General features: G+C 28.9%; 1 protein-coding gene and 1 long non-coding RNA gene across 4 annotated transcripts in view; one reads left to right on the forward strand and one right to left on the reverse strand.

The window, feature by feature from the left end:
- LOC122523000 (TOX high mobility group box family member 3-like) overlaps positions 1-23,209 on the reverse strand; it is a 380,641-nt gene that overhangs the window by 160,000 nt on the left and 197,432 nt on the right. The gene's annotated exons all lie outside the window — the stretch shown is intronic.
- On the forward strand, positions 20,493-22,062 carry LOC122523045. Its single transcript, XR_006305232.1, has 2 exons — positions 20,493-21,476; positions 21,540-22,062. It is a non-coding gene; the product is annotated as an uncharacterized LOC122523045 (long non-coding RNA).

Raw genomic sequence — 23,209 nt, forward strand, 5'->3', positions numbered from 1 at the left:
CCTTTCTTTTTTTTTTTTTTTTTTTTTAAAACTAATAACCCAAAATTAATTCCTGAACGTGTTTCGGTATGACGGGCTTCTTCAGTCGAGTTAAAAAAAGTTGCAAAGCGGCGGCGCATTCCAAAGCAACGTCATCCCCTAAATCCAATTGCGGTTTTTCTCCTTTATTTAAACAATTGAAAATTCGACGTCTGAATTTACGACGACCCGATCTACGAAATAGACCTTCCTCTCGTGCGTCTTCAAAATAATACGAAAATTATTTGACTATTATTTTTGGTTTTTTATTTTGTTTTTTTTTTGTTTTTAAATTATTTTACATAATACACGAACGAATATTTACGTTCTTTCAAAAAGTTAATGATTTCTTTGACCACCAATAGAGATTTCTTCGATATTATATCATCCCCTGTATCCTGCCTGTATTAATAAACAATTATTTATAAATTAATCATTTTATATTATATTTAAAAAAAAATGTTTTCCGACAATGAAATGAAGTCAATGAAATTTTCTATTTAAAAATCTAAAATAACAATTATTATATTAATAATTATTATATTAATAATAATTTTATATATAATATATATAAATAATAATATATATTAATAATATTAAATATAATAAATAATATTAAATAATAATAATAATATATTAATAATTAATATAATAATATTAATATTATTATTAAATATTAATAATTATTATTCTCCTAATTATTAACAAAATCTCAAATAACAATCGTACCGCAAAATTAACAGCCATAAACAATTATCCCCATTATCTCGAACTGATATTAGACCACACATTTTGGTTTCTTTCTGTCCCTTTTTTTATTTATTTATTTATTTATTTTTTTTTTTTCTATATCGATCATACACAACGTTCCATTCTTCTTAACGAAACGATCATCATCCAGAGAGATATCGTTCGACGGCCCTTATCACATATTCATGAAGCATACGTTTTGATAATCTAATCGGGAAACAGATTAGCTGCGTGCTGTATTGCGGTTTAGCACTATTTCGAACAATACCACGTAATACCGCGAATTCGTGAATAATTATCTTTGACACGTACAATCTAACGGTTTTAATAGATATGGGAACGTGGATTTAATAAAAAAAAAAAAAAGGAAAAAAGAAGGTAAAAAAAAAGAAAACCCCTAAAAAAAATGCACAAAATCGTTCCACGTATTTACTCATTGGCCAACGAAATAGTTATTACCGGAAGTGTAATAATAATAATAATAATAATAATAATAATAATAATTATCAAAATAAATAAATATAATAATTATCTTTGACACGTACAATCTAACGGTTATAATAGATATGGGAACGTGAATTTAATAAAAAAGAAAAAAAAAAGGAAAAAAAAGAAAACTCCTGAAAAAAATGCACAAAATCATTCCACGTATTTATCCATTGGCCAACGAAATTGTTATTACCGGAAGTGTAATAATAATAATAATAATAATAGGGATAATAATAATTATCAAAATAAATAAATATAATAATTATCTTTGACACGTACAATCTAACGGTTATAATAGATATGGGAACGTGGATTTAATAAAAAAAAAAAAAAGAAAAAAGAAGGTAAAAAAAAAGAAAACCCCTAAAAAAAATGCACAAAATCGTTCCACGTATTTACTCATTGGCCAACGAAATTGTTATTACCGGAAGTGTAATAATAATAATAATAATAATAATAATAATAATAATAATATAAAAAAGAAAGAAGAAACAGGATGAGCCTTAAAACAAATAATATTTTATAATTAACGTATAATTATAATAATCTCGGAAGTATCGAAAGAACAAAAATAAGAAGGGAAGAAACGTGATAAATCGTATTATATTTAAATAATAATTGGCCAATTGTATCGCGAGAGAAAAAAATATATATATATATATATCCAGGAAGAAAATAAAAAAAAAAAATATTTCTAATTATAATAATAATAATAATACGATATGTGGAATACGAGCTTATAAAAAACGTCCATAATCAATTTGCCCATAGTTAGACGAGTAATGTAAGTAATATGACGTGGATTATTGGCATTTTCGTAAGGACCATTATTATTTTGCCGTTGGCAAACATTGTTTGCGGATCGCTTAATTATTTTTCGTATTACGGTAGAACAAGATTACCGAGATATGCTACCTGTACTTCTTGCAATCGAGAATGGGCAGACGCGATGTTGTCATCTCCCTGGTAAGATAATTAATACTATAATCTAAATTTAGATAATGAACCCTTTTGTTAAGTTACATGATTCCTATATGGGTCAGTTGGTCGTATATACTATGGGGCTTTGTTATATATAGGGTCGCTATTTAATAAATTTAAAGAATAAAATGTAAACGAAAAAAAAATCCTACTTTTTTGTATTTATTAATTCTTTGAGACTAGAATAAAAATGTGTTCATCAGTTGTATTCACCGTAATGAACCCTTTTGTTAAGTTACATGACTCCTATATGGGTCAGTTGATCGTATATACTATGGGGCTTTGTTATATATGGGGTCGCTATTTAATAAATTTAAAGAATAAAATGTAAACGAAAACAAAAATCCTATTTTTTTGTATTCATTAATTCTTTGAGACTAGAATAAAAATGTGTTCATCAGTTGTATTCACCGTAATGAACCCTTTTGTTAAGTTACATGACTCCTATATGGGTCAGTTGGTCGTATATACTATGGGGCTTTGTTATATATGGGGTCGTTATTTAATAAATTTAAAGAATAAAATGTAAACGAAAACAAAAATTATATTTTTTTGTATTTATTAATTCTTTGAGACTAGAATAAAAATGTGTTCATCAGTTGTATTCATTAGTGGATCAATTTAGTAAAGATAATAATTCATAAATTTTTGTTTAGGTATCCAGAAGACAATTACGACGAAGTACCAATCGACAAAGAATTTATGGATATCAGTGAAAGATCTTATAACCAGAAAGTAAACCCTTCATCAAGCCTAATATCAACCAATTTGGATTCCCTTAGCAAATATGAACATCCATCGAGAAAGGGAAATGACTACGTTCCTGCTACATTATATTCGGATAGAAGAAAGTTCTATCAAAGGGATGAAGATACCTTTGAAAATGGAGAACCCACTAACTTCGTTCCTTATTTAACTTCTAAGACATCAACCGGTTCATCAAAACAGGAAGGAATACCAAACCGATATTCTTTTATGTTGAAACCTAAATCAGACGGTTACGGAAGAAGATCGTTTAATCGTAACTCTTATCAGTTGCCACGAAAGTTTTCCGAATTTGATAATCAACGAATACGAAACCTTGATATAGAGAACGAGTACAATAAAATTATCGATAGATCGAATCGATTGAACAATGCTATTTATTCGAATAAAAAAGTTCCATCATTTTTCGATGAAAATTACAGGGAAGATTATTCTAGACCTTTGAGAAAATTTACGGTAATTTATCGTGCCGATCAAAATCCAAGAATGTTAGAACAGAACGATTTGTTTAAGGAATCTAAAATTCCTGAAACGTACGATGAGGAAAGTTCCGATGAATCGATCGTTAACTTCGATTCAAATTCTTATTTAACACGCAACCCTTCTTCTATAGATAAAATAATCAATAATAATAATAATAATAATAATTGGTTTAACAAATTATCTCCAAAGGATTATTTAACGCTTAATTATAATAATAATATGGGCAAAAAATCAGACCTAACGAAAATTATCGACAGTGATTGGCCGTTATCGGATAGAAAAGAAATCGTTTCGTTTCGTCAACTGGATCATGATAAATCATCGGAAAGTCTCGTCATCGGTAACGATAAGGATTACAAAATGAAAATATCTGTAAAAAATGGCGGCCATATTTTAGGCCAACACGATATTATTAATAATGAGAAAGAAAAGTTACGTGCTATGCAAGCAGCTGCTGCGGTAAAGATTTTCAACGTGGATGATGATGGTGATGATGATGATGATTCTTCTATCAAGGAAGAAAGTTCTTTCAAGTTTGACCCCGATTTTCTAGATGATATTGAATATCCTTCTGCTGAACTTACAGAAGCAACTTCCACGAACGAATCCACAGAGAGCTCAATGATGACAGAGAATTGATGATGATAATAATACGACTATTCCCTTTTGTGTGCATTACATTTTTTTTTCTTTCCCCTTACATTTTTCTTACCATTTTTCCCGTTCACTCGATTTCAAGATTTATAAGTCATAATTCTTTGATTGTATGTATTGTACTTAAAAGAAAAAAGAATGTTATTAATAAATAAACTTAATGTTAGGTACATTGGAATATTAAATATTGTTTTATTTTATTGTAATATATGTATGTGTGATTAAAGTTTGAGAATAAATGAAAAATTGTATTTTATACGCGTAAAATATTTTCTCTTTTAAATACCTTGAATTTGATTTGATTTTATTACTGTTACAAATTGAATAATTATTTTATTTTAAAATAATTATAGATTATATATATATATATATATATATATATATGCATATAAAATCTATTTCTAAATAAATACGATTTATTTTTAATAATAATTATATATAATTTTTCATTTTTGATTTATACATCTTTTCGAATAATCTTTTTAAAAGTATACAAGTGTATGTATTGTACTTAAAAAAAAAGAAAAAAACAATGTTATTAATAAATTAACTTAATGTTATGTATATTGGAATATTGAATATTGTTTTATTTTATTGTAATATATGTATGTATGATTAATGTTTGAGAATAAATGAAAAATTGTATTTTATACGCGTAAAATATTTTCTCTTTTAAATACCACGAATTTGATTTGATTTTATTACTGTCACGAATTGGATAATTATTTTATTTTAAAATAATTATAGATTATATATATATATGCATATAAAATCTGTTTCTAAATGAATACGATTTATTTTTAATAATAATTATATATACTTTTACATTTTTTTTTTTTTGGTTTATACATCTTTTCGAATAATCTTTTTAAAAGTATACAAGTGTATGTATTGTACTTAAAAAAAAAGAAAAAAAAATGTTATTAATAAATAAATTTAATGTTATGTATATTGGAATGTTGAATATTGTTTTATTTTATTGTAATATATGTATGTATGATTAAAGTTTGAGAATAAATGAAAAATTGTATTTTATACGCGTAAAATATTTTCTCTTTTAAATACCACGAATTTGATTTGATTTTATTACTGTTACAAATTGAATAATTATTTTATTTTAAAATAATTATAGATTAATGCATATAAAATCTGTTTCTAAATGAATACGATTTATTTTTAATAATAATTATATATAATTTTTCATTTTTTTTTTTTGGTTTATACATCTTTTCGAATAATCTTTTTAAAACTATACAGATTATTAAAATAATATACGATTAATGAATAATAATCTACATTCGTATAAATAATTGATTTCAATATTATATTTGATTACCAATATTCCAATGCAACATACAAGATAATTAATAATTATTAAAAAAAAGAAAAAAGAAAAAAGATATATAACTGTAACAATTAATATTGGTACGTATTGCAAAATAAAAATGATTTCGTTCTTTCGTATAATATATAATGCGCAAACGAGGAATTTGCTAAGCAAATAGAAACAAAAATCGCGTCGTCATGATTTGTGCAATCAAATAAAGGAATGTCAAATACTTTAATTGTGTCACGCATTTTAATAACAATATTTGATATATGGGTTGCTCGCAATATTTCCCTTTATTACGAAACGAATACAACGAAAGTGAAGAAAAGTCAAACGGAAACGACATCGATACGAGAGATGCGTAAGGGGGACTTGTGAAATCTTGCATACCGCAGTTTCGCACGAGATAGCAAAATAATCGATGACAGTGATCCCTTTAAAAAGCTGGATCGAATCGTTGTTCATCACTTCGGTTCAACAGTTCGATCTCTAAACAGCAAAGTACATTCGAAAAGAAACATGCGTTTTACGATCGTTGGGTGCCTTTTGACGGTGTTCTTGGCTAACGCCTTGGCCGGACCGATAAAAAAGATTTCTGAGAAGAAATCATTGGTAGAAAATACGAAACTTGATAAGGAAGCACCGGAGATCGACGAAATTGGAGCTGACAAGGATAGATCGAAGAAATCAGCGACGACTTTCTGCGTTGAAATCCGACCAGGAAGCAACGAACCTGTTCAGTGTTCGTGCAAAGACAAGGAAGCACATTCGCAACATTTCGCTGCTCAGCAAGTACCTCAGGCACTTCCTTACGCAGCAACTCAGCCAGCTCAATTACAACCAGCCAGTCCACCTCCTAGCGTGAATATTATTCATGCACCAGCCCAGCCACCACAAACTTTAAACATCATCCAACCAGCGCCAACTCTACACGCCGTACAATTCCTCCAACCACAATTACCTAAAGGCCCATCAAGCGTTCAAACTCTTAACTTCTTGCAACCATCCAGTCACCAGTCCGAACCATACCATCAGACTTTTCACTTCGGGGCACCATCTAAAGAAGAAGAAAAACCATCCAATTCTATTCAATATGAAAAAATCATTGAAATTCCTTCCGAGCCTAAACCTAATCCAGAACCGATTAATGAAGTAGTTGTTCCTGAATCAACTCCTCAACCAGCTCCCGAAGTAATAGTCGTTCCTCAACCAGCTCCCGAAGTAATAGTCATTCCTCAGCCAGCTCCTCAGCCAACTCCCGAACCGATTCCTCAAATACTCCCTCAACCAACTCCTCAACCCGAGCATACCGATAGTGCTCACAAATCGGAAATTCACGTTTCGGTAACGACGGAAGATAAGAAGGATCAAGAAGAAAAAATTCCAGTCGAACCAGCTCACGTGTTACCACATGCTCAGGATCCTCAACGCTACCAAGAACAAGTTGTAGTCGTGCCTAATCCTATTTTAGTAGAACACCAGGAAAATTGTCCTGCTGCTTACATCCAAATACCATCGATTCGCTACCAACCATCGGAATCGGTCATCCAATTTCCAGGATCATCTTACCAACAAGCAGGACCATTCCACACCGAGTGCAGTTGCAAACAAACAGGCCCAGTAAATTCAAATATTCACCTAGCCAACCCATCTTCCTCATTAAGACACCACCATCATGATAAGAGCACACAGATTCTCCCAATGGTCATCTATCCTCCTTCTGCCCCATCCATTAGCGTATCACCATTAAGTGGTCATCAATCGCATTCACCTTACCGCGATATGGTTTCTCTTTCCGGCCAACCATCTGGCCAGCCGCCAATGGTCATCAGTATGCAATCGATTAGAAGCAAGGAGGGTATGCAAGAAAAAATGGTAAGTAACTGATTAATTCAATTCCAAAACTATTCAACTACTCATTCAATGTTCATTACAATAATTTAATCATTTTATTTCTTAGAGTGGTATGACCGGTATGACTGATATGACTGGTATGACTGGTATGACTGGTATGACAGCTCGTAATCAAGATCAAACTTCTAACACAATGAATAACGTTAACTCTGAAGTACCACTCAAGGATTCTGATTATCAAGCCATGATGGCTCTTGAAAATCGAAACGGACAACACATGGAAATGGGCCCGATGATGAACGACGTCACCAGACCGAGATACGTCAGGGACGATAAAAATACCAAAATTACCGACACAACGGTGGAAACGAAAAAAATCAACGAATAAAACTTCATAGATTAAGACAGATTCATTTTGAAAAGCCACGACGACGAATCAACATTTTAAATTGACTTGGATTACTTCGAAATGTGCCATTTTTCAATAACCTGATTTTATCGAATTTTTCTAATCCTTATTTCTGTATCGTTTTTAAATATTACGATCGATAAGATGTAGAAATAAATAATAATAATAATAATATACAAACGTGTATATTACGATCTCACCTCTTTGAAGTCTGTGTACCCATCCCGTGAATTTCCTTTTCTTTTTTTTTTTTTTTTAATTCAACAATTTGATTTCTTCCTTTTTTTTCCTTTTTATTACAACATAATCCCAAACGCTTTACCTTTGATCAAAATAACGAAACATTTAAATCAAATTTGAAAGAAGGTTAAGAATTTCTATTATAGATTTCAACGAGCGTTTTCCAATATTTCAATTTAATAATCTAATAATATATCGAGTGTGTTAATCGATATTTTTAATTAAGCTCCGTACACCCATATGCAATCCCGAGGATTTCCATTGGTCAAAAGGAAACAATTTTGTTATATCCGATAAGATAAAACATTTTATTAATATCGTTCGGGTGAATTTTCAATATTTATCTTGAAACTTAATCGTTGTTAGTAGAGTTAATTCGAATTATCTCAATTACTTCGACATTAATCCAACGATTAGTATAATCAATAATCATTAAAGCTGATCATCTCCTTCGTAATTCGAAATTTTCCTTTTATCTTTCGTTAGAAACGTAACAAAAAAAAAAATAGTGTGTGTACTTATGTACGCACGTAAGAAGTTATACTTCTCTGCCGTACCAAAACGAACATAACCTCAATAACCTCAAAAATAACTTCAAAAAAAACTTCAAAGAAAAAAAATAACTTAAAAAAGAAAATAATTATTATTATATATATATATATAAGAAAGAATAAAAAAAAACTGATGTGTGTATTTATGTACGCATGTAAGAAGTTATACTTCTTTGCCGTACTAAAACGAATATAACCTCAATAACCTTAACTTCAAAAAAAAACTTCGAAGAAAAAAAATAACTTAAAAAAAAAAATAATAATTATTATATATATAAGAAAGAATAAAAAAAAGAAAAAGAAAATATCAAAATATAGATATCAGTCCACATTAAATATAAGAGATATATCGAATTACTTCACGCGTCAACAATCATGGCGCGGTTACAGCATTAGTTCTCGCTTCGATCATTTAAGTAAAGCAGCGCTGTGTACGATTAGTATTTGGATGGGTGACCCGCTTGAGAAAAAAAGGGGAAGAAGGAAAAGAAGGACAACTTCATGCCGTAAAATTGAAATCGCTTTGCCTCGCGTCGTAAATACCGACAAACTTCATGGTGTCGTTTTTCCAGATGCTCGGAACAAAATCACTCCCCATATTACATTTTCCCAAACGCGCCATAAGAAGTATAACTTCAAAAAAAAAATTAAAAAATACTACGACGTTAAAATTGACGAAGATGACGATATTTAACGAGTTCAATTTGATTGGTTTATTTGGTCGGTAGAAAGGTATGGGGAAAATGTTAAATAGATTAAACAAACTTGAATTAAATTGCTAGGTAGAGTGAAACGTATTCTCTGATGCGAATATAAGCTGGTACTTATTCGATCTAAGTATGCATGGCATTTATCTAACTTTAGCCGGTAATATCTTGGAATCCGCAATAATAACTGCACGAGTACTTGACATAATATATATATTATTATTATTACTTAATATAGTGATTAAATCATTTTATTCATTTCTAACTAATTATCATTTGATTTTTATTATCTTATTATATATATATATATATATATATATATATATATATATATATATGCTTGTAACATTACCTTTGTTTAGTCTAAACTCTATAATATGCATAAAGGAATGTGTGTAAATGGGATTTCACGTATATAAGCTCTTTACATGGTATATATAATATATAATAATAGGTGTGTATCTCAGATAGGTGGAGAGAATGAGAAAGAGAGAGAGAGAGAGAATGTACGATGGTTCACAAATTAGTGAGAAATTCAAGCTATTATCGTAATTCTGTTGTATGCTATTAACTCGCGTGAATCTTTCATTGGAAGGTCTCCAATTCTCAATCGTAAATTATCCCTTTCTACGATGGCAAATGTTAATAAAAACAAAAGGAAGATAAAGTTAGATAAATAAATAATATTAATTAAAAAAGTAGAAAAGAAGTATGTAAATTAGAAAATTTATTATATTTAATATTATTTATTTATTTATTAATTTATTATATTTAATATTATTATTATTAATATTAATTAAAAAATAGAAAAGAAGTATATAAATTAGAAAATTTATTATATTTAATATTATTTATTTATTTATTAATTTATTATATTTAATATTATTATTATTTAATATTAATTAAAAAGTAGAAAAGAAGTATATAAATTAGAAAATTTATTATATTTAATATTATTTATTTATTTATTAATTTATTATATTTAATATTATTTATTTATTTATTAATTTATTATATTTAATATTATTATTATTTAATATTAATTAAAAAATAGAAAAGAAGTATATAAATTAGAAAATTTATATTTCAAACATTGCCAATGAGCAATAAAAATAAATAAATAAATAAATAAATAAATAAAAAAATGTGAAAAGAAAAAGTTGTAACTCGAAAGAGAGATGATGTTATTAATCGATATATATTTATTATATTTTGCGATAGATATAACATTTAAGACGAGTAACATCTCAGATGGCAAAGCGTAAAAAAGTCAAACGATCGCGACAACTATCATTTTTCATTTCGTGTCATTGAGTTTTTTATTTCTATTTTTTTTTTTTTTTTTTGACACAAAAAAAGAAACGACACGTCGAGTGTCATCCGAGAAATGGCGAGTACGATATCGTGGAATAGAATTTTTTTCTTAATGTTGTCTGCTGGATTGAACGTTAACAGAGTGCAATAAGAGAGGAGAAGAGTAAAAGTGAATGAGGAGAAGGAGGAAAGAGGTGGAGGAGAAGGAGGAGGAGGAGGAGGAGGAGGAGCAGAAGGGAATGAAGAAGAGAATTGGAAAGAAAATCTAAGATGAACAAATTCTTATTTCAGATGTAATACCACATTTTTTCGAAATAATCTAGAAGAAAAGTTTCTCTAAAAGGGAGGAGATAGTCAACTATTAAAGAAAATTGAAAATAAAAATTCAGCCCGAAACTATGAATGATCGGACAACGTCATATTGTAAAAAGAACAAATATTCTTCGATCGATATAACGGAAGGATATCGACGATGTTTTCCTTCCTCTGTGTAAGATTATTTTCTTCTATCTTTTTATTTTTTTATTATTTTTCTTTGCTGCGAGAGATCGTTTATTTTTCTACATATATCTTTTCCTTCTTTTTTTATTCGTGTTTTTAATATTATTTCTTTTATCGTCTCGAAGTAACGGAAATAAATTAAAAGATAAAAGAAACGATTCGATCGAATGGGAAGATTATTAAAATTGCACTTTCTTACGAGTAATTACAATTTTATTACGACATTTATATATATATATATATATATAAATAAATATATGTATAAATATATATTAAAAATTAATAAAATAAATTAGTAAAAGTATTAAAAATAAATAATATAAATTAAAAAAATAATTAATAAAAATATAATATATATTATGTATATAATATAATATAAAAGTTATTAATATATATATTAAAAATTAATAAAATAAATTAATAAAAGTATTAAAAATTAATAATATAAATTAAAAAAAATAATTAATATAAATATAATATATATTATATATATAATTATATATAAAAGTTATTAATATATATATTAAAAATTAATAAAATAAATTAATAAAAGTATTAAAATTAATAATATAAATTAAAAAATAATTAATAAAAATATAAAAAATATAATAGGGTCCTCCAAACCCGAAAGGGGCGGAGTAAGAAATAATAAATAAATAAAAATATAATATATATTATATGTATAATATAATATAAAAGTTATTAATATATATATTAAAAATTCATAAAATAAATTAATAAAAGTATTAAAAATTAATAATATAAATTAAAAAAATAATTAATAAAAATATATATTATATATATAATATAATATAAAAATTATTAATATATATATATATATCGAACACACAACGAGATTCTTTTTAATATTGAATATAATTTGTTTTTTAATTAAATTGTCTAACTGCAATGGGGAATTTTTGGTTGTTTTTTTTTTGTTTGATTGCGTTATAAAACTTTCTTCATCGTATTTTGTAATCTCGTCGAACGTATTTCGCCTAAAGGGGTTTCTTACGTGAAAGCTACGATAGAAATGGTTTCGAATCGACAAGATTGTATCGATCGTTCGACAAAAATTCAATAAATTTCATCAATTTTTCTTTTTCTTGTCGTAGATATTGCTCGGAACGTTTCAATTTGTGTTACTACTCATGGTAACCGGTATCTTGTTATCTCTTGCCATCGTTTCTCGTTTAATGGAGATTATTATTACACTGATACATCCAACTAGCATCTTCTTATTACGGCAGTCAGTAAAATTATTCGTTGTGAGTATACGATTTGTTTTTATAATACAGAGAATACTTTAATTATTTATTTATTTATTTATCTGTATAACAAAGTTGTGCATTTTGCGTGTTTAAGAGAAATCAGAATTTCGATAAGAATATTATTTGAAATATTTGTTAATTAAAATAATCATTAAAACAAACCTCATTAATCAAATAACTAGAGTGTCGTATCTATATTTCAAATACATTTCCTTCTATCTCTTTCTCCGAATGAAATTTTATCTATATGAAAAATAATGAAAGTACGAATCACATACGGGAGAGGGGAAACAATCGATCCGGTGTAAAAAGGGCCAATACCTGTCGTTTTAATTAAGAGAACATTCATTCATTAATTAATCCACGTACGTTAATTTTTCAAATGATTCGTACAAATTACTCCACCATGTCATTTTACATGGGTTTTTCGACAATACCGTCGTACACGAGAGTAATGTAATTTGATAATCTTGTAAATTGTGATCCGCGTACTACGATTGCAACAAGTTAACGTTCGAGTCATGACAACAATTCGATAATTAGTTCGTTCGTTCGTTCGTTCGTTCGTTAATTCGTTTGCACGCGAACGTATGAATGTGTTTCGTAAAATATTTTATTGGATTAAAAAAAAGAAAAGAAAAAAATAATACCTAGCAAATTTGTTCCTCCAATTAAGAGAAGATCATGTTATAAAAATGAAAATTAAATAAAAACCTCGAAGTTAAAACAATTTATCCTTCTATTATAAAAACGTAAAAATAATTATATTTAAAAGAAATATTTTTCTTGAACCGTACAAAATGATATTCGAAAAAAAAAAGGCAGGGCTTTCGAGCCCTATGCCTAGTTAATTTTTAATACTTGGACATGTGCAGTTAATAACGAGCCTGTCAGCAAGGATGACTGGATATGTTTGGTGCAAAACAATCATAAGAATTAATTCTGGCGTTCCTCGCGAGGACAACAAAGAAGTCATCGAAATCAATATGACTGCACAAGAAATTCCATACATGACAACCGCTAATCCCTACATGGATCATGTCTACGAGAAACCATTAGAGTTAAATGTCTCGAACAATGACCAACTTCCATCCGATTTGGCAAGTAATGGTCAAGAATCTACGATCGATTCTAAGAATGAAAGTACTCCTAGTTTCAAAGAAGACGAAGCTGCCTGAGAGATTCCATTGGGATTTGAGAAAAAGGGTTACATGATCTTGTCCTACGTGTTCGAGAAAGAAAGAGAGAGAGAGAGAGAGAAAAGGAAACAAGAAATTCTAGAATGTAAGATATGTTCCACATCCATAGTGGAACAAAAATATCCTGGGTTGATGGAACCATTTAAATTCATTTAGTTTTTTGTTATACAATTTTTTATAGATTTCTTTTTTTTCTTTTTTATTATTTTAATCCGACGATTGTAAATTTTCTTAAGATACGAATAAAGTTTTGAAACGAATGTTTCAAGGATTTGTTCTTTTTTTTTTTTTTCTTTTTTTAATCGACGATATCACATTTAATATTAATAAAGAATTAAATAAATAAAAAGAAGCATTATATATCTTAAATTTTCATTCTCTTCGTAAACATTGCGACATTCCTAGCAAACAACACCCTTTAAAACCATGCATTTTATTCTTCTTTGCCGAACTTGAAAACGTTCAAACGAAAGGGGGGTTGGGTTGGGTCTTTGTTATCGATTCGAATTATTTTGCAAAGGTAGTAACAACGGCAAGCAAACGACTCTAGCGAGAATTGGCAATAAGATTAAAGCCGTGAAAAGTTTTGGAGGATTTTCGAGAGAAAAGGTAATTAAAGTTACTAATTTTAACCTCTTAATCGTTGGACTTCGTATAACTCCGATTATATTTCACTAATTTAAATATAAACAAGATTCAATATTATACTTTAATCTATTTCAAATTTAATTCGATAAGAGTTTCTTAATATTAAATATTTTATAAATTATTTATTTATATGCGTGTCTATTTTGATAACATTCGCGTTTTGCGTTATAAAATCAAAAGATTCCTGTCTCAAAGGGAACTAATTTATGTCCGTTTTTATATTCAGCGTTTGGACAAGAAAAAAATTATACGCTAGTAGGTTACTTTTTTTTTTTTTTTTCTTTACTTTTGAATACATATCATCATCTCTTTAGATTTTTGTTTCTATGGCATATACGTCTCGGGTCATTGAAGTTTTATATCAAAGTAAATGGTAAATACGACCAAACGAAATTTTGTATATTAATAACGTGATATTTAATATTGAACAAAATGTTGCCATATTATTTGGGTATAATTTCACTTCGCGTCGTTTGTTTGTTTTTTTTTTTTTTTTTTTCCATCGGTTAATACTTCAAACATAATTAAATCCCGAATATGTAAACGCGAGTTAAAATTTATTCGAGCAAAAATGGACGTGAGTAATGATTTTCTTCAGATTTTTACTTTTTTCATGATAAAAATGTTAATGAATATAAATAACGGTTATCTTCTCGGATGATAATACTTTTAAAAAATAGAAAACTAAATTGGAAAATTTGCGATTAAGTAAATTACGTCGATTATTTATTTTACAAAAAAAAAAAAAAGAAAATGTTGAAAAATAATCGGATCGAAAAAAAGAAAAAAGTATAAATGATTATTTATTAACGAAGATAATGTAATTTTTGTAAACCTTACGATCAACAGCTCGACGTAATTTGGACAGATTTGAATAGAAAAATTCCGTATCTACGAAATATCTTCCGCACGGAATATACACCATATTTGAATACAGCGTGTACGGTATTACTTGGATGGCTGGTTGTATCAACAATATTTCAGGTACGTTATTACCTTACCTATATTTTTATTTCGTTTAGTAACTGTAATTTATGCTCTATCACGATGATTTGTTTGTACGCGTGATGGTATATTTCCGTCATCCCGTTAACAAGAAAAACCGCGTGACTTCTTTTTACGAAGCAAAGAAAATTACCATTTTTTTTTTTTCTTTTTCTGTTGGTTTTTTCTAGTTGATACGATTGTTCTTCGCACATTTGACCGCAAGCATCATCGCAATTATTCTATTCTGTCCTACTACGATGAAATGGTTATTTTCCGATAGACTAGGATACGATTTGGAAATGATTTTCAACGATATAGGGAATAAGATTAAACGATTGTTAAATAATTTTCATCATCAACGTTGCAAATAAATAATTACATGTAAAATTGATATTTTCATTTTCGTAAGAACGACGATAAGTTTTTTTACCCGACGGGAAGAAGAGGCGGGGGGGGGGCAGAGATTTTCTCATTATTTTTGCGAGAGAAAGAAAAAAAAAGGAAGAAAAAAAAGAAAGAAGTGTGAAAAACGACGAGCCGGCGTGAAAAATCAAAAAGTTGCGGACGAAGAATATGAAAGAAGAAAAAACAAAAATAAGGAAAAGAAAGAAAAGAAAAAAGTCAAACGTAAAGTCGACGAAAAATTCATGGCCTGGAAAATGAAAAAAAAGAAAAAGAAAAAGAAAAAGAAAAGCAAAAAAAAAAAAGTCGTCTTTTGTCTAGAGATGATCAAAGACCACGATTTATTTTTTACTTATTTTTTTACTTATTTTTCACGGATTTAGAATCATTCGACTAGAAAGCTAATGTAAGAAAAGGGCTTACATATTTCTACAAAGGAAACATGCTGGCTTTGTTTGGTCTTATATTCTCGACTGATTCTCTTTAGAAAGTCGTAGTATTAGTGACGATACGATTCTCGCCTTGAAATTTGAACTCTCTCTTTCTCTCTCTCTGTATAAACCGGTTTATGTTATTTTTACCTTTAGCTTACTAAATCTACTTTCTAAAAAATTCAAAATAGTCGGAAGAAGAAGGATATGGGACAGAACTATGGGAGAGTACAGAGGGATCTGTTGATGACGCAAAACGGAATATTTTTCAAATTTCAACACTAAGGTAAAAGCCCCCCCCTCGGTTGGCCAGTTAAGCCGTTTTCTTTTTTAGAAAAATTATATTCATTCAATAAAATAACTTACGTCTAAACTAATGGTTTAACCTGTAAGCTTGAGCTTTCAGCTTTGAATAAAAATAAAGAAAAGACAAATTATTCATAAATATTTTAATAATAAATTAAAAAAAACATAGATTTGCAATGTCCCTATTTTTAGCCAACTTTCTCCCTCTTTTGGCCACGCATGTCCCCTCATTTGGCCATGTTTCCTATTTAAAATAATAATTAATTAATAACTAATTTATTAAATAAATTAAAATTGAATAATTCAAAACTCGTGTACAAAGAAATTAATTACTCATTAGTATTAAAAAAACTAGTTGAATACTTTATGTACAAATATATATAACCTCAAAGCGAATAGCCATAAGTTGGCTAATGATAAAAACAGAGGCAATAATACTGTCTCCATGCTTGGCCACCATATTTTTAATGGAGAATAATTAAAAATCACTTAATTTTCAATTTCTATAATAATTTTAAGCTATGTTAATTGCAGAAAAAAGAAATATTTTGGTTGCTATTGTCAAAAATGAAATATATAGTACCCTTACCTTACTTAACAAGAAACCATCCAAAAACAGAAGTCTTGCACAACTTTATTTATTTTCGTTTTTAAATATATTTTTAAAATAATCCGAATTACTTTCAATGATATTTTAAAATTAGAATTTTTTTTTTTAAAAACTGTCACCATGTGCACATCAGCATATAATTTATAATCACTGTTGTGGCATAAAGTGGCCAATAGAGGGGGCCTGGCCAACCGAGGGGGCTTTTACCTTATACTGCGAATATTTTGTCCATACATTAAAGATGTATTTAGTATTTCGGTCGATGTAGAAATTCGTCCTACTCTCCTCCGTGTATTCATAGATTTTGATTTTATATCTTCCCATCTAACGATTTTACTATACATTTTTTTCTGATTTATCGAACCGCAATGTCCGAGTTTAAGGCTCGAAACGTCAAATCTATTTTATCGAGGACGATATTTTGCAGATTTTTGCTGACCGTGGAAAAAATCAAATGTGCGATACTAGCTAGTCTCTCTCTCTCTCTCTCTCTCTCTTTGGTAATATGATGGGTGTTGAAGGATATTGATAGGCAATAGAATCCAAATTGAAGATCGATACGTCAAATAATTTCCACGCGCTAGTTCCTAACATTTAAAAGAAATTATTCATTCGATAAACGTCACGATTGAAAATATTAAATGTACCCAAAATTTCTATAAAACGATACGATAATGTTAAAAGAATAACTCGAATTATTAATTGAAATGAATTATACGTAATTCGTATTTAAATTGTAATTAATTGCACGATACGTGCGATGATTTCAAATTCTAAAGGAAACAAAAATGACTAGGAAATCATTCGATTGTGTTAAGATACGCATGTATGAAGGTACACGATACTTCGAGACCCCGTGACGTGATGATAATGGTTTTGGCGTGAAACGCATGTACCTAACAAGCCAGAGAATATCGAATGTATTATAGCTGGTGAATATGGTTACTGGAGAGTAGACAATGAACTGGATTATATGCCGATGTGTACGATACGTACAAGCATTTGATCGAATATAAATTCTATACGATACTACGATAGATGCATTGAAAATTGGTCGGTGTATTTCGTTTTCAAAGAGTACCGTTAGAAAAAGAAAATTCTGAGAAAGAGGAACGCAAAAAGAAAAAAAAAAAAAAGTAGAAAAGAAAAAGAGAATAGGAACAAGAGAGATCGATTACAATTTTAATAGGAAATAACTTTAAAATCGGATAGTAAAAAAGAAAAAAAAGAAAATAACTTTCGTAAAAATATATCCAATTAAATTGGAAAATATTTCAACGCGTTTTACTTTACTTAACATATTTGAATTATTCATTTAATTAAATAATCCAAAAAGAGAAGATAAACGTGCACAATATACTAATATCCAAATCTGTTAGTCATTTCGTTTGAAATCGCGTGTTACCGATTATAAGATTTGATGATATTCCCAGAGCACCTAGAATTCCTATCGCTTCCTGAACCTAACAGTTCAATGTCGTAGATTTTACTCGACTCATGAGGTTCGGTATTAGAGATAGGAATGGCATTTGCTCATGAGTTAAGCAGGTTAATATCCATACCTACATGCTTCTACTTCTCCATACCCTTCTCCTCTACCCCCCTCCTTCTTCTCCTCTTCCTGCTCCTCCTCATCCTCACTATCACCTCTTCACACCATATATAACTCTGTCTCAAGCATCTCTCTCTCTCTCTCTCTCTCTCTGTCTGTCTCTCTCTCTCTTTCTCTTTGTCTACTATTCAGTACTGTGGAGCCGATACAGAGAGAGAGAGAAGGAATGTGGAAATTACGCGATATGGCGAGGACAATCAGACCGAGTGAAGCGTTTGCTATTATAGGATTCCTAAGCGTAACACAAAGCGAGAAAAGCGAAGTACTATTAAATCGAGACATTTCGATATCGAATATCTCATGACTTTGTATGTAATTATAAGACATTATTAGCTTTTATCTTGAATTATCGTTCGAGTTATTATCATATTGTTTTGAAAAATAATCTTTATCTATTATTCTTGTAATGTATGCAAGTAAATAAGTAAATTACGTAATTGGGATTGATTGAAAAAAAAAAAAGAAATATCCTAATGATTTATTTAACGATTTTTTGTTGTTGTCGTTAGATCTAAATAACATTGAATGTGATATAAATTATAAAAAAAAGAAATAATTCTTTTTGACTTTTATACTAGTATAGTCGAGAAATATATATGTAGATACATTTTACAAAGTTATATGTTCAATTAATTTATCATGAACCGTTACTGGAGAATAAAATGAACGCGTAATAGAATTACATAAAAAGAAAACACGTACGATCGCATGTATAATTATTGATCAAATGTATTTATCAGTTCTATGAGATAGAGAAAAAAATCACATATTTTTTCTGGAATAATAGAAGTTTATTGACGTAGTTATGCATAATTGCAACATTAAGTCATTTCCTTTTGACCTTTTTTCAATCGATGTAATCCTATGTTATTTTGTTCTCTTATTTAATGAGTATCATTAGCATAATACAAAGTCAAATAGAAAAAAAAAATAAATTATTTCTTTGAAGAAACATTATGCAAACACTGCACTAAGTTCTATTCTACAATCTTATATAAATTTTAAATTATATACTTTATATATGGAAAAAAAATATTTATACGTATAGGATAAATGAATCTACGCAAATTCATTTTGTTATTTCACTGTCTACATGTGTCGACGGTGTCCTTGATGACTGAAGAAAAATGATTACGTTCTTAATCTATTTTTAGAAAGTATTCCTATGTGTTCATTATTTCTCAACTACTATTAAAAAAGCTTATATTATTGTTAAATATTATTAAAAACTAATATTAATATTAAACAAACTGAATTATCTTTTCAGCGTTAACATAATATTTGCTCCAAACAAAAATCACTTTTTAAATTAATTGAACTACCTTTATAATTTTCTAAATTGTATATATAATATATATATATATTATATTCATGTTCAGTGTTTATTATATTATATATATTAATATTAAGCAAACTGAATTATCTTTTCAGCGTTAACATAATATTTGCTCCAAACAAAAATCACTTTTTAAATTAATTGAACTACTTTTAGAATTTTCTAAATTGTTCAATTCATCATAGAATATATTTCTACAGTTATTGCTTCTCAACATTAATAATAATTATATATATATATATTTAATAAATAAATTTCGCGAATATAATATAATCAAAAGATTTCTCTTATTGTGAGTGTTAATAAAAGAATTTGATTCGTAAACTTTATAAAAATAAATCAATTTGAAACACTAAATAAACACTTATATAACTCTATTAAACATCTTTTGCGCAATGTGTTAAATATTGATTAAAATAAGCCCGAAGTTCAAATGTTGAATATTTCATTGAAATAAATTAACTTTTTACATAACATTACTGTGGAAGAGTTAAAATGTTGAGAAATAGTAGCATGAACGTATGTTAAGGAAGGAGTGGAAGAAGGTATGATGATTTGCTAATTTTTGATTGGTTCGTAGAAGAACGTTCCATTTAATGGCTATGAGGATTGGTTAAACAGAAAGTTGAAAATATGCTGTTAGATATTGGGTAGCTAAAGTAAAAGGAAGTTGTAGTCAGTTAGCATAACGTATTAGGCGTTCACAGTCGAACTTGGATGGTAGAACGATTGTGACGAGTTTAGAAGAGTGTAAACGAATAAACGAATAAAAATGGTAGACGAATAGACGACGGAAGAATAAAAGAAAGGAACGAGTTTAAAGAATAAGAGAAGACAACCGAATCATATTGAGAATATTTCAATCCAAAAAAAGAGAAAGAACACTCTTTGAGGCTTGGAAACGAAATGATGTAACAACGGGAACTTGAACTCGCTTGATATGAATTATCAATGCTTCGACAGATCTAGAAGCTACAGGTAGATGGCGTGCAGCAGATAGAAAAAGTAAGTTGAGAACGCAACTTTGTAATTATACCACGACCATTACACAGAATTCATATTTACGAATGATTGTCGAATTTGTCAGTGAATTATTAGACAATAAACCCCATCATTTGATCACTGGTGACTGACGTGGCCTGAAGAACGGAAAATTCAGTATCGGTCATCATTTCCTTATAAATTCGAGTGTTACTCAACGTGTTCTACAAAAAGGCATTTGAATGGGTTCAATTCTAGAACCGAACACCTTCGAATGACATTTAACGAATTAATCGAAGAGTTAAGACGCACGTATCGTCCGAGATGCGGCAAGATAGACATGGGAAGGAAGTTTGAAGCAGGAATTTTGAAGAAGGGTTGACATTCCGAGATTATGCGCATGACAAGAAGATCACTATGAGCATCATCGCGTACCGATCGATGATATCAATATTCTAAACTACTTTACCGACGAAATCTTAAATATGTCATTGCGTATTCATTGTTTTGTGACGATAGAATGTATTTAATCGACAAAGCAGTTAACAAAAATACTACTATGGGACCAAGATTCAACGAGATCTACGAATTCGACTGGGGAGAAACGTAGCGTTTTATCAGGAAAGCCAACTTATCGCACGAAAAATGTAAGTAGTAGATATCACGAAGCTAGGAAGACGAATAATAACACCTGTTTTCTCGTATTGCAGTGCATTTAGTCGCATTAGCGTGGCGAGCTCTGCGAGAGGGGACTCGAGCCGAAATATTCTCATTGCGAGTAGCGTGGATAATGTTCGGCAAATTGAGGCAAATGTCCGAGGAAAAACGAGAAGGCGAAGGAGACGCAGGGCTGTGACGCATGCCTCATCTAAGAAGTATATTAAAACGGTAATAATTTTTGATAAAAATTGTAAAATCCTTGATCGACGCCACGAGCGACCTGCGAAGACGAGAGAATCGAATCGTCAAGGATTGATGAGCGTATGCGTGCGAATGATTTGTTAATTGATACGCGATTGATTAGCGAAAAATCATGCTACTTAACGATTGAGATGATTTACAAATCAGAAAGACGATAAAAAACGTTAGATTTTGGGCGACGAAAGTAAAAGCGTTCACAGTCAAACTTAGACCGTAAAAGTAGATGTTAAACGAAAATAGACAAGTTTAGAAGAGTGTAGATGAATAAATGATAGACGAGTAAACGTCATAAGAATCGAAGTAACTAAGAAATGTAGAAAAAAGAGGAGATAACCAAATCGTAGACGAAAAACACGACGGAAAGTAAACGTAACGAACAAATGATTAGACGAATACGTAGGACGATTGAGAACGTGTTTACTATAACTTTTCCCTACTACTGGCAATATTATAACATTTTCAATTTAATTAGAAAAAATCATTATCATTCGCGAACACAGAGATATATATAAAATATATGTTTAATTATATAATATTCTACACTATATTACAATATTTTGTAAGTATGTCTTACAGAGGGTTGCTGGCAAAAGTACTTTTACCATATCTTCTTACATACAGAAGAATTCTCTTTTTCTATTTTTTAATTAATAAGTATATAGAAAATAACAAAGAAGCAATCAGACAATTTAAAATAAAGTATTTTCTTTCATTGAAAGTATCAGCATGGCAAAATCATCGAAAAATCTTAAATTCACAATTTAAAGAACAATACCTTTCAACCCATATGGACTCGATAGAAACAAATTTAAAAAGACTAACTAAAATTTTAGAAACTTATTTACAAAATAATTAAAAAATACTAGTTAGAATTTTAGAGATCTGTAACGAAAAAAAAATAGGTATGTTGCATTAAGTACATCTATGTACGTTGGGAATAATTCATGATAAGATTTGAAAATATTTTAAACTTGAAAATATTTATATAAATATAAGTAAATTTATTAAAATTTGTTTTCTTTTAGTACCAACAGATAGTTTGATACGTAATGATTTTAATTTGCAAGACAATCAAGAATCCAAACTTGATGAATATATTTCGGAGTAGTTAAAAAAAAAAATGTTATAAATTAGAATATCATGCAATGTTATTCCATATATTTGTTTTTTTTACTTTGATTTTTAATCTTATTCAGAATGATGGACATGGGTATACAAAGGGTCATCAAATTTTGGTTAAATCCTGATATAACTTTTTATAATTTATCTATGGAAGAAAGAACACAGAAACTTTTATCACACTTTAATAAAATAACGAACGAGGTATAAGCAAAAACATAATACTTATATTATATCGACTTATTTTACCTACAAATTTTATTGCTAAAACAAAATTATATCTTATTAATATATATAACTGTCACTTGTCAAGATTATTAAGAAAGAAAAGAAGTCAACG

Source organism: Polistes fuscatus, unplaced genomic scaffold, assembly GCF_010416935.1.
Source record: "Polistes fuscatus isolate 324 unplaced genomic scaffold, CU_Pfus_HIC Scaffold6, whole genome shotgun sequence".
Lineage (NCBI taxonomy): Eukaryota > Metazoa > Arthropoda > Insecta > Hymenoptera > Vespidae > Polistes > Polistes fuscatus.